The sequence below is a fragment of the Schistocerca piceifrons genome, chromosome 3 (genome assembly GCF_021461385.2).
Source record: "Schistocerca piceifrons isolate TAMUIC-IGC-003096 chromosome 3, iqSchPice1.1, whole genome shotgun sequence".
In the NCBI taxonomy this organism is placed as follows: Eukaryota; Metazoa; Arthropoda; class Insecta; order Orthoptera; family Acrididae; genus Schistocerca; species Schistocerca piceifrons.
The window spans coordinates 843,117,290-843,128,692 of record NC_060140.1 but is presented as its reverse complement, the minus strand read 5'-3'; the positions used below and the strand labels follow the sequence as shown (position 1 = coordinate 843,128,692).

General features: G+C 40.4%; 1 protein-coding gene across 1 annotated transcript in view; it reads left to right on the top strand.

Moving 5' to 3' along the window:
- The first annotated feature begins 4,097 nt into the window (after window positions 1-4,097).
- The window catches only part of LOC124789455 (folylpolyglutamate synthase, mitochondrial-like), a 129,274-nt gene continuing 121,968 nt past the window's right edge, over window positions 4,098-11,403 (top strand). The window contains exon 1 of the mRNA XM_047256817.1: window positions 4,098-4,209. The gene's annotated coding sequence lies outside the window, so the exon portion shown is untranslated. The remainder of the gene's footprint in view (window positions 4,210-11,403) is intronic.

The window sequence follows — 11,403 nt, the reverse complement described above, 5'->3', positions numbered from 1 at the left end:
GTGGACTGCTGCCAGCGCCACCATGCGACGACAGCATGTCAAAAGCACTGCACGGTCATACCCCGAGGTGATTTAAACCCACAAACCGCCCACTAGAGCGTTGTTTCACCGTGTATCAGCATTATCCTTAACCTATTAGCATGATTGTGGACAAGACAGAATAACTAACAGGGGTGGCTACCATTTGGCTTTTGAAACCAGATCCTCCTAAAATCCATTACGGAAGTTAACCACAATGAGACTAGAAAATAGTCCAAGGTTCGTTTGACCCACAGTAGAGTGTCATGAGAATGCTGAATAACCTACGCTGGCAAATGGTAAACGATAGTCTCCAACTACCGATGAAAATATACACTCCTGGAAATTGAAATAAGAACACCGTTAATTCATTGTCCCAGGAAGGGGAAACTTTATTGACACATTCCTGGGGTCAGATACATCACATTATCACACTGACAGAACCACAGGCACATAGACACAGGCAACAGAGCATGCACAATGTCGGCACTAGTACAGTGTATATCCACCTTTCGCAGCAATGCAGGCTGCTATTCTCCCATGGAGACGATCGTAGAGATGCTGGATGTAGTCCTGTGGAACGGCTTGCCATGCCATTTCCACCTGGCGCCTCAGTTGGACCAACGTTCGTGCTGGACGTGCAGACCGCATGAGACGACGGTTCATCCAGTCCCAAACATGCTCAATGGGGGACAGATCCGGAGATCTTGCTGGCCAGGGTAGTTGACTTACACCTTCTAGAGCACGTTGGGTGGCACGGGATACATGCGGACGTGCATTGTCCTGTTGGAACAGCAAGTTCCCTTGCCGGTCTAGGAATGGTAGAACGATGGGTTCGATGACGGTTTGGATGTACCGTGCACTATTCAGTGTCCCCTCGACGATCACCAGTGGTGTACGGCCAGTGTAGGAGATCGCTCCCCACACCATGATGCCGGGTGTTGGCCCTGTGTGCCTCGGTCGTATGCAGTCCTGATTGTGGCGCTCACCTGCACGGCGCCAAACACGCATACGACCATCATTGGCACCAAGGCAGAAGCGACTCTCATCGCTGAAGACGACACGTCTCCATTCGTCCCTCCATTCACGCCTGTCGCGACACCACTGGAGGCGGGCTGCACGATGTTGGGGCGTGAGCGGAAGACGGCCTAACGGTGTGCGGGACCGTAGCCCAGCTTCATGGAGACGGTTGCGAATGGTCCTCGCCGATACCCCAGGAGCAACAGTGTCCCTAATTTGCTGGGAAGTGGCGGTGCGGTCCCCTACGGCACTGCGTAGGATCCTACGGTCTTGGCGTGCATCCGTGCGTCGCTGCGGTCCGGTCCCAGGTCGACGGGCACGTGCACCTTCCGCCGACCACTGGCGACAACATCGATGTACTGTGGAGACCTCACGCCCCACGTGTTGAGCAATTCGGCGGTACGTCCACCCGGCCTCCCGCATGCCCACTATACGCCCTCGCTCAAAGTCCGTCAACTGCACATACGGTTCACGTCCACGCTGTCGCGGCATGCTACCAGTGTTAAAGACTGCGATGGAGCTCCGTATGCCACGGCAAACTGGCTGACACTGACGGCGGCGGTGCACAAATGCTGCGCAGCTAGCGCCATTCGACGGCCAACACCGCGGTTCCTGGTGTGTCCGCTGTGCCGTGCGTGTGATCATTGCTTGTACAGCCCTCTCGCAGTGTCCGGAGCAAGTATGGTGGGTCTGACACACCGATGTCAATGTGTTCTTTTTTCCATTTCCAGGAGTGTAGTTTTAAAGTTACCAGCACCAGTAATAAGTGAACAATCTAGGAATGTACTACAGCCTCCTACACATCACTGTCTGGATAACTATGAAGTCAATAATATATTAATTATGGCGTGCACAGAAGCGTTTGGGCAGTCAGTATTCTCTGCTCCACACACTATTGGAAATGGCAGAAGCCACAATGAATGGTATGATAGGAAGTATCCTTTGCCATGTACTTCTTAGAGTTTTACAATTCTAATCGCCATGGATAGTAGGAGCGAGAGGCATTCATTTCTTATGTATTTTTCGAAAAGTGTTCAATTCGGTATCACTCTGATGCCTACTAAAGCAAATATTTCGCCTCGGGTATGGAGTTAAAGCTTCTTCCCATGCGAAATGCTACTCATGGACGAAGGGCGGCCACAAATGTTTTGAATGTATTCCAAATTAATGTACTACGGCTCCTTCTGAGCTCATGACACAAACATGATACCTCTTGGTTCGCATTTTTATGTACCCACAGCTGCTATAGGTTGCCTCCAGTTCGGTAATGACGAAATGAATTGATGACTGCGATCTTTCGGAAATTCATTCTTAAGAAATTGAGGGTAGCAGACTAAAAGGAAAGTGTTGAATTCGATTTACAAATGTTCCTTTACAAATGAAAATACATGGGTATTGCGCCAGTTTAAAGATGAGTGAAATAGACATTAAATAGTGTCAGTGGTGTTGAGAAACAACTGCAATCTTAAAAACTGAACAAAACTCCAGGAGTTAACGTAATCCTATCAGATTCTATGCCGACTATGCAGCTGAGTTAGCACCTGTTTTAACTTTAGCCTACTGCAGATCCCTTGAACAGAAAGTTGTGTCCAGTAGTTGGAAGAAAGCACTGGTCACACCCATCTACAAGAGGGGTAGTAGAAGCGATCCACAAAACTGCCGTCCAATATCATTGACGTCCATTTATTGTAGAATCCTAGAACATTTTCTTAGCTCAGACATAATGAATTATCTCGAAAGGAATGACGCCCTCCATTCAAACTAGCATAGATTCCGGAAACGCCCCTCACATGAAACCCAACTCGCGCTTTTCTCACTCTACATCCCGAAAACAATGGATTAAGTAGATGCAGTATTTCTTAACTTACGAAAAGCATTTGACGCAGTACCACATTTACGTTCATTATCAAAACCTCGATCGTATGGGGCATCACGCGAAATTTGTGACTGGATTGCGGATTTTTTGCTACAGAGGCCACAACATGTTATATTGGACAGAGAGACATCGACGGATTAGAAGTAACTTCGAGTGTACCCAGGGAAATGCTTTGGGACTCTTGCCGTTCGTGTTGTATATTAATGCTTTTCTAGACAATATTAATAGTAACTTCCGGCTTTTGCAGATGATGCATTTATCTATAATCAAGAACTATCTGTAAAAGAGCTGCACAAATATTCGGTCAGATCTTGATAAGATTCCAAAGCAAGACAATATTGGCTAATGTTACAATGCCTATCAGGCAATCATCCACTGAGTTACCCCTGCAACTTTTGCCAACTTGTTTAGATGTTCAGAAATGTAAAACTATGTACTTCACAAAAAAGAAAAAAAACATAGTATTTTATGTCTACAGTATCGAAGAGTCACAGTTGGAATCGATCATATCACACAAAATCCTGGCTGATAACGCTTTGTAGAAATATAAAAATGGAATGACCTCAAACGCCTAGTCGTAGGTAAAGCAGGTGGCGGACTTCGGTTTATTGGCAGAATACTACGAAAATGCCATCAGTCTACAAAGGACATTGCTTACAAATTTCTCCTACGATCCATCGTAGAATGTTGCTCACGTATGTGGGACTCATACCAAAAATGACTAGCTGGGGATATTCAACGTATACAGCGACAGGATATTGAAATTATAGACAGAAGAGCAGGGTCAATGGTTTCAGGTTTGTTTGAGCCGTGGTAGAATGTAACAGAGATGCTGAACTGGCAGGCACTTGAAGATAGACGCCAACTACCTAGAGAAAACCTGTTGGACTTACAACATGGCTCTAGGAATGTACTATTACCCGTACGCATCACTCCGTAGACATCGTTAGGACGAGATTAGATTAATTACAGCACGCACAGATGCATTTAAACAGTTGTTCTTCCCGCGCATCATATGGAACGAGGAGATTGGGAAGTACCCTCTGCTATACACTTCGCAATGGTTTGCATACACTATTGAAGTAGATGGATGTAGGATTTGTGTTGGCCACACTGCACGTTTTGTACATCTGTGGCGTGGTTGTATAAGCGCTTGTGATTTGAATTAAATCCTCAAGGTTGTTGTAGATTTGCACATGTGTTTTATACTCCAGCGTTCAAAGATGGTAAAAGACAGTCTTTATTTCTCATGTAAACGTTGGCGATCGGTCACGCAGAGCTCTTATAAATACGAGGTGGGTAAGCAACATCAGTGACACATTAAAAGTAATAGAAATACATGTGTCCTGAGCATAGTGTTACGAAACACTGATATGGGTGTACAAATAATAACACAGCCTTGAAATAACATCAATTACTATGTAGTGTTTATTTCTTAAATAAAATTCCAGCACCATAGAGATCTTAATATATAGCTTTGAAGAGCATACAATTCACATTTTAGCTCCCATGCAGAGTATTCCAAAATAATTTGTAACAGATATGTGATCGAGACTGTCTATTGTACAGTAAACTCTTACTGTAGTAAAATTTGAATTACTATCCTATTGCTCCAAATTCTTTATTAGCGTACGTAGACTGCAGTAAACATTATCTGTCACGGTTTTTGTTTAACCACTTGTCAGATATAATTTAACTTTATTACTCTGTTTTTAAGTATAACACATATCAATAACATGGAAAACTGAAAAAGGTAATCTTAATACAATTGTTAGCTTTGAGAGACCACCACGAGCGGTGGAGATCACTGCTGTGTTGTGAATTGTGCAACACAGGTAGCCATTCTATAGGTATAATAACATTCAGTGTTTGCCAGTGCATGGGTCAGGCTAACATAATGTTCCTGAAGAGGGTCAAGAGTGTTTCCAGTTTTTGCAGGGTCAACCAAGTGGATAATAATGATATATGTAGCTAGGCCGGGAGCCATACTGTGTGGAAACTGGCCACCTGGTGCAAGTCATTTTATTTGATGCATTGGCGACTTGGTTGTGAATGAGGATGAAATGATGAAGACAACGCAACAGCCAGTCCCTGAGTGGAGAAAAAGCTCCAACCTGGCTGGGAATCGAACCCGAGCCCCTTGCATGGCATTCCGCTGCACTGACCACGCAGCTATAGAGAGGCAGACACCCAAGTGGATGATTGCCTGATTGGGCTACGACAATTGGATGATTGCCTGATTGGCCTTGTAACACATTAACCAATTTGTCTTGTTACGTTGATACTGTGAATTGCTGAAGGCAGGGGAGAACGACAGCCGTTATATTTCCCAAGAGCATGCACCTCTTCTCAGTATACTTTAACGATGATGGAATCCACTTTCGTATCATATGCTGGAGGCTCCCAGTTCGGATGCCCAGGTGTGGACCACGTAATAGTACGTCATCTTTGGGACAAACTACTCTGGAGTTCTGCGGGTTGGAGCATCGAATGTTAAATCCCTTAATTGGGCAAGTATGTTAGAGAATTCAAAAAGATAAATGGTTAGGTTGAATTTATGTATGTAATTGTCAGGTTAATACGGGGTTATCAACACAAAATTGGTAAGAGTAATGCAGGAATAGCTCTGATACTAAACAAGAAAAAAGAGATATGTAGATGAGCTGCTGTGAACAGCCTAATGAGTGCATTATCGTAGGCACAAAGGCAACTCCCACCACGTTTATACACACAAATACAAATGTTTTACAGGTACTAATGTTGTATTCCGCCTTTGAGCATGTTTACATACAATTGGTGTCATTAGTGTTAACACAATAATAATAATAATAATAATAAAGTGGACAAGTGTCATTAACTACAATATAATAATCCAAGATGGATACAATACATACTTATGCAAATGTCAAGACAACAAAAAGTTTCCTAACAGATCAATTACAAGATAAATAAACTACATAGTTCAGCAAATGACAAATAAATAATCAAACAGATAATTAACAATAAGTACATGATACAGTCAGTTAATTTGTTGTTCATTCTCATAAGGAAAGTGGATCATCTGTCACATACTCGAGGAACTCGGGAGCAGAGTAAATTACTTTACTTTTCATCCACCCCGAAAGACTAGTTTTAAATTTATTTACTGGCACGATATAGGCATTTTCAGGTTATTTGTTGAAGTAGACAGTACCAAAACATTTGTAACTGATGTGTGCGTTTACAAGCCTAGCATATGGCATATTAATTCTATGTCCACTTCTTATGTTATGGTCATGAACCGTCTTCCTTAAGTCAAATTTACTCATATTCTCATTAACGAAAACAAGGCAGTTGTAAATATACAGGCCAGGCACTTTCATTATATTTAGTTTCGTAAAATAATCTTGACTTTATTCATATGGGCTAAGTCCTGCTATGCACATTATGGCTTTCTTTTGCCATTTAAACACTAATTTTGGGCATTCGGAATTGCCCCATAATAGTACTCTGTAACTCAGATGGGAATGGAAGAATGTAAAGTATGCATATAATAGAAGTTCCTTGCTGATGCTGCTCCTCAGCTTGTACAGCAGATAGATGACACGTGCCAATTTGCCACACAACTTCCCTGTGTGGGTATCCCAGCTGAGTTTTTGATCTAGCCCGTATATGAAATCCTAATAATTTTACTGTTTTGTTATCATGACTGGGAGCATTCAGATTGAATACAATAGCTTCAGTTTTACTATGATTCTTATGCAGTACATTTGCCTCAAACCAAGTAGTGCATCTCTCCATTGGCAGTACCACACTTTGCTGCACATTTTCAAGGTTGGTATCACATGTGATGAATGTTGTGTCATCGGCTTAAAGCACTGCATCGCATGATACAACTGCAGGTAAATCATTTATGTAAATAATGAAAAGGAAAGGTCCAAGGACAGATCCTTGAAGTACACCCTGTATAACTGGGAGACATCCTGACATTTGATTATTTACCTTAACTAACTGTTTTTTATTGTCCAAGTAAGCCTGTATTAGGCATAGAGCATTCTCTCTCACTCCGTAGTGGTAGAGCTTTTTCATGAGAGTATTGTATACCACATCAAAAGCTTCCCTGTGGTCCAACAGTGTTGCACAGATAATATCTTTATTTTCAAAACAATTTTATATTTTTGGTACCATACTCTCAACTGCTTTGACTGTAGAAGGCTGGATCTGAAACCATACTGTGAGGAGATAGGTATATCATTATGTTCAAAATATTGATTCCTTTGTTTATGCATGCAGTATTCTATTATTTTTGATACTGGGGGTGTAAGTGATATTGGTTGACAGTTATATGGAGACGCTATATCTCCTTCCTTATGTTATGTTTTAACTACATATATTTTTAAACATTCCAGATAATTACCATCATTTAAAATTTTGTTGATTATTTTAGTCAGTGTTGTTACAATTTGATTTCTGGTATATTTAATAACATAATTTGAGAGACCATAGTAATCCTCTACTCTAGAATTACTGAGGTTAGCTATTGATTAATTAACCATCTTGTCTGTTACATGAGGCCATTGAAAGCTGTCTGTCTGCTTACTGTTCATTGCTGGTAGCAGTGCCTCTGCCTTACTCACATCCCCCATTATGCTGCTATCTGACTGAGGACTGACAAAATGTGCATTTAGAATATCAGGTAGAATTGGTGTCTGGTATACTTTATCATCGCAGTTTATTTCTTTTTTAATAATTTCCCATGCAGCTTTGCATTTATTCACTGAGTTCAGTATATATGCATCATTTGCTTTGCACTTAACTGCCTTGATTTCAGACCTGTAAATCTTTTTCACTTTCATATACATTTCCTTGTCAGCATTATTGTGCTTAGACCTATCATGGTAGAACAGCATTATGATTCTTATTCTACTTATGTGTAGGGTGTACCAGCTTTATGGATTTATTGGTCTGGTGTAACGATTTTGCTGTGATATTTTCTTGCAACGTTTAGGACAAGGTGCTTCAACATTTTCACGTAACAGTTGTAAAAATTTGATTGTAGATTCATTTGCACCCACAGTGGTTATTATTTTATCCCATTTTATTAAATTCAGTTTACTTATCAACTTATGTAGCATTCATTCATTAATTGTTCTTAAAATTTTTGTGCAGTCTGTGAATGTTTCAGTTGCTTTACTGTTAAGAGTTTGCCTGAGCCTTAGTCTGTCATGGTCTGAAATGCCTAGCTTGATTGTGTTGAATTCTGTTTTGTTTAGATGAAAATTACATGTTATGTTATCTAGACATGCTTCCTGTCTTGTGGGTTTGTCATTTACGCAACTGAAGTTAAGGGACCTTAATGTATTTAGCAATTGATCAGCATTTCTATTCTTAAACCTAATGTCTATATTGATATCACCAAATATTAGTATTCTGTAATCTTTGTATTTCAGTAGCAAGAATATCAGTTTCTCCAGAAGCTCCACAAACAGATCTTCATTGTGTTCTTGGGGGCGGTATACTGAAGCTATTTTAATTTCCTGTTTTGGCAACATTATGGCTGCAGCTTCAAACTTTGCTTCTATACACAGTCCACTTACATCTGTAACTTCATAGATTAGGCTCACACTATCCTTAACGTACACATATACACCACCATGTTTAATACTTGTTCTACAGTAGTTGGTTGCCAATTCATATCCCAATGGTACACTTAATTTTAGTTCCTCATTGCGAAGCTAGTGTTAATTTATTGAAATCACAGTTCAGTTTAAGTTTTCCAGCCAATACTGAAGTTCATTAAGTTTGCTCTTAAGAGACTGCACATTAATATGTATGAACATTACACTTGTACTTATCTTACTGTGGTTCTACTGTAGCCCTCCAGCAAAAATTCATTGGGATGGAATGGAACTGCTGCTTTCCTCTTCTGCAGTATATGACCATGTGATGAGTTTTCCAATGTTGACTGCTCCTTCAGATGGCATGGTGGTGAAATTCTTATCTTGTTAAGGGGATGAGTGGTTCCTTTTACTTCTGACAATGTTGATGATGCATTTTATGTTATTGGTGTTGATTCTTCTCTTGTTGCCTGTGTTTCTGATGATAATGATTCTGGGGATGCTGCTGCTGTTGCCAATGGTGGTTGTGGTTTTGCTGTTGACTGGGGTGATGATGACATTGCTTTTTCGATTGTTATGGCTGCTTCTGATAGTAGATTTGTTTTTGTTGATGCTGATTTAGCTGACACTGGTGTTGGTTCTGCTGAAGTAGCAGCTGCTGGTGATGGCTGCTGTGCTATTGTTTGTGTCTGGCATCCTGCAGTTGGTTCTGCTATTTTAGACACATCATTTATTCTTCTGCTAGATGTGGTCAACATTTCCAGAGTTTTATTTCTGAAAAGTCTCACACATACTGTGTATCCCATTTAATCTGCAAATGTTGATGAGATTGAATAATCGTATCAGGAGATGAAAGAAATTATTCAGATCTTTAAGGGAGATAAAAATGTGGTATTCAATAGTAAAAAAGAAATAAAAGAAAATATAGTTGGAGAATGAATGGTGGAAATGAATGAAAGAATTTTGCCCAGTGCAGAGTTAAATTATCGGTTATACTTGGTTTAAAAATAGTGAAAGAAGGTTGCATACATGGAAGAGACCTGGAGATTCTAGACACAGATTTCAAATCCAGATTGTGAACTTCAGTACATTTCCAGTGGCAGGATTTGGGCCATAATTATTTGTTTATGAAGTGGACATTGAAAATGAAGAAAGAGGAGAGGAGTAGGATACTAGGGAGATGGAATCCTGAGAAATTGATAGATCCAGAAGTTGTGGAGTTTCTAAGGAAGCATAAAGACAACTTTTGATTAAAACGAGGCTGAGGTACACTATAGAAGACGAGCAGGTAGCTTTGAGGGATGGAATAGTGAAGGTAACAGAGGAACAACTACACAAAAATAGAAGTTGTAGTAGAAATCATTTGATAACACACGAGATATTGAATTTAATTGATGAAAGAAGAAAATATAACACAGCAAGTGAAGCAGGCAACAGGAAATAGGCAACAGACATATAAAATATGAGGTTGACAGGAAGTGCAAAGTGGCAACTTGGGAATGGTTAGAGGAGAAATACAGAGCTGTAGAAGCATGCATGACTACAGGAAAGATAGATGCAATCTATAGAAAAATTAAAGAAATATTTGGAGAAAAGAAAAGCAGCTGTATTAATATCAAGAGCTCAAATGGCAAACCAGTACTAAGTGAAGAAGGAAGGCTGGAAGATGTAAGGAATGTAAATTTTGTTTCACAGCTCATAGTAAAGGCCTCTTAGGGGCTGTAGAGGGAACTTAGTGGATAAGTTTTGATAAAGAACCCATGTCTGGAAGTGTATGATTTGAATATAAAATAAATTTGAATTTTAGATCACTGTCAAATCTCCTGTTTCATGGAATGGTGCATAATGGTAGAACTGAACAACGCTTGTCTCAAGAATGTTTTGATGAATCTCCTCAGATTGTCACGTACCATTTTCATCCCAGCTACAACAGCTGCTAGAAACTGGTACGTTCCCAATGATGAGGGTCGACTAGTGCTCTGCGGATGTGCAATGTGGTCTGTGGACTGTGTGCGTGTGCGTGCGCGTGCGCGTGCGGGTGCGTGTGCGCGCGCCCTGTCACCATGTGAGCAGCCTCTGTAGAGCACACAGCTCATTGGCTCCACTGTGTATTTATGGTGAAGCAGGAGACTTGAAAGTGACCCAATCTGCAAACTTATTTTACAAGCTAACAATAAATTTCAAGACTTGGACTCATTAGCACTGTTGAACATGTATGATGACATATTAGTAGTTGGAAGAGTCGAAGAACGTGAAATGGAAGCAGTAGCTGAGAAGGGAGTGAGGATATGTTGCACTCAATCCACAATGCTATTCATTCTGTACATTGAGCAAGCAGTGAAGGGAATTAAAGCTCAGGCAGAACAAATGAAAACTTCTACCTTTGCCCATGAATTTGCAAAGTTGTCAGAGACGGCAAAATTTATAAAAATAAAATGATGATAATGGAATTTCATTGAAATAAATCAGGTGATGCAGAGGGGAGTAGATTAGGAAGTGATATATGAAAAGTTATCAATCAGTTTTGCTATTTGGCCAGAAAAATAATAATAAATAATAATCAAAATTTGCCATCAAAGTAGCTCACAAATCTTGTCGTGACAAATTTGGATCATGTTTTAGCAGCTTTTGTCTTAATGATAGAATGACTTCCTGGTGCTGACTTTTTTTTCCCCTGACTTCCAGCCAGCCAGCATGTCATAAGACTGTGCAAATGGTATCTCGGTTACTCAAATAATTTCTGAGTTATCCAAGATAAAAGTAGTTGATTCAAAAAAATTTATTCATCAGTTAGTCTGAGTTCCAAAAGAATTCTGTCAGATTTCATTTTTCTCTACATCATTGAAAAGACCTCTTTTTCTCTACATCATTGAAAAGACCTGTTTGTTTGAT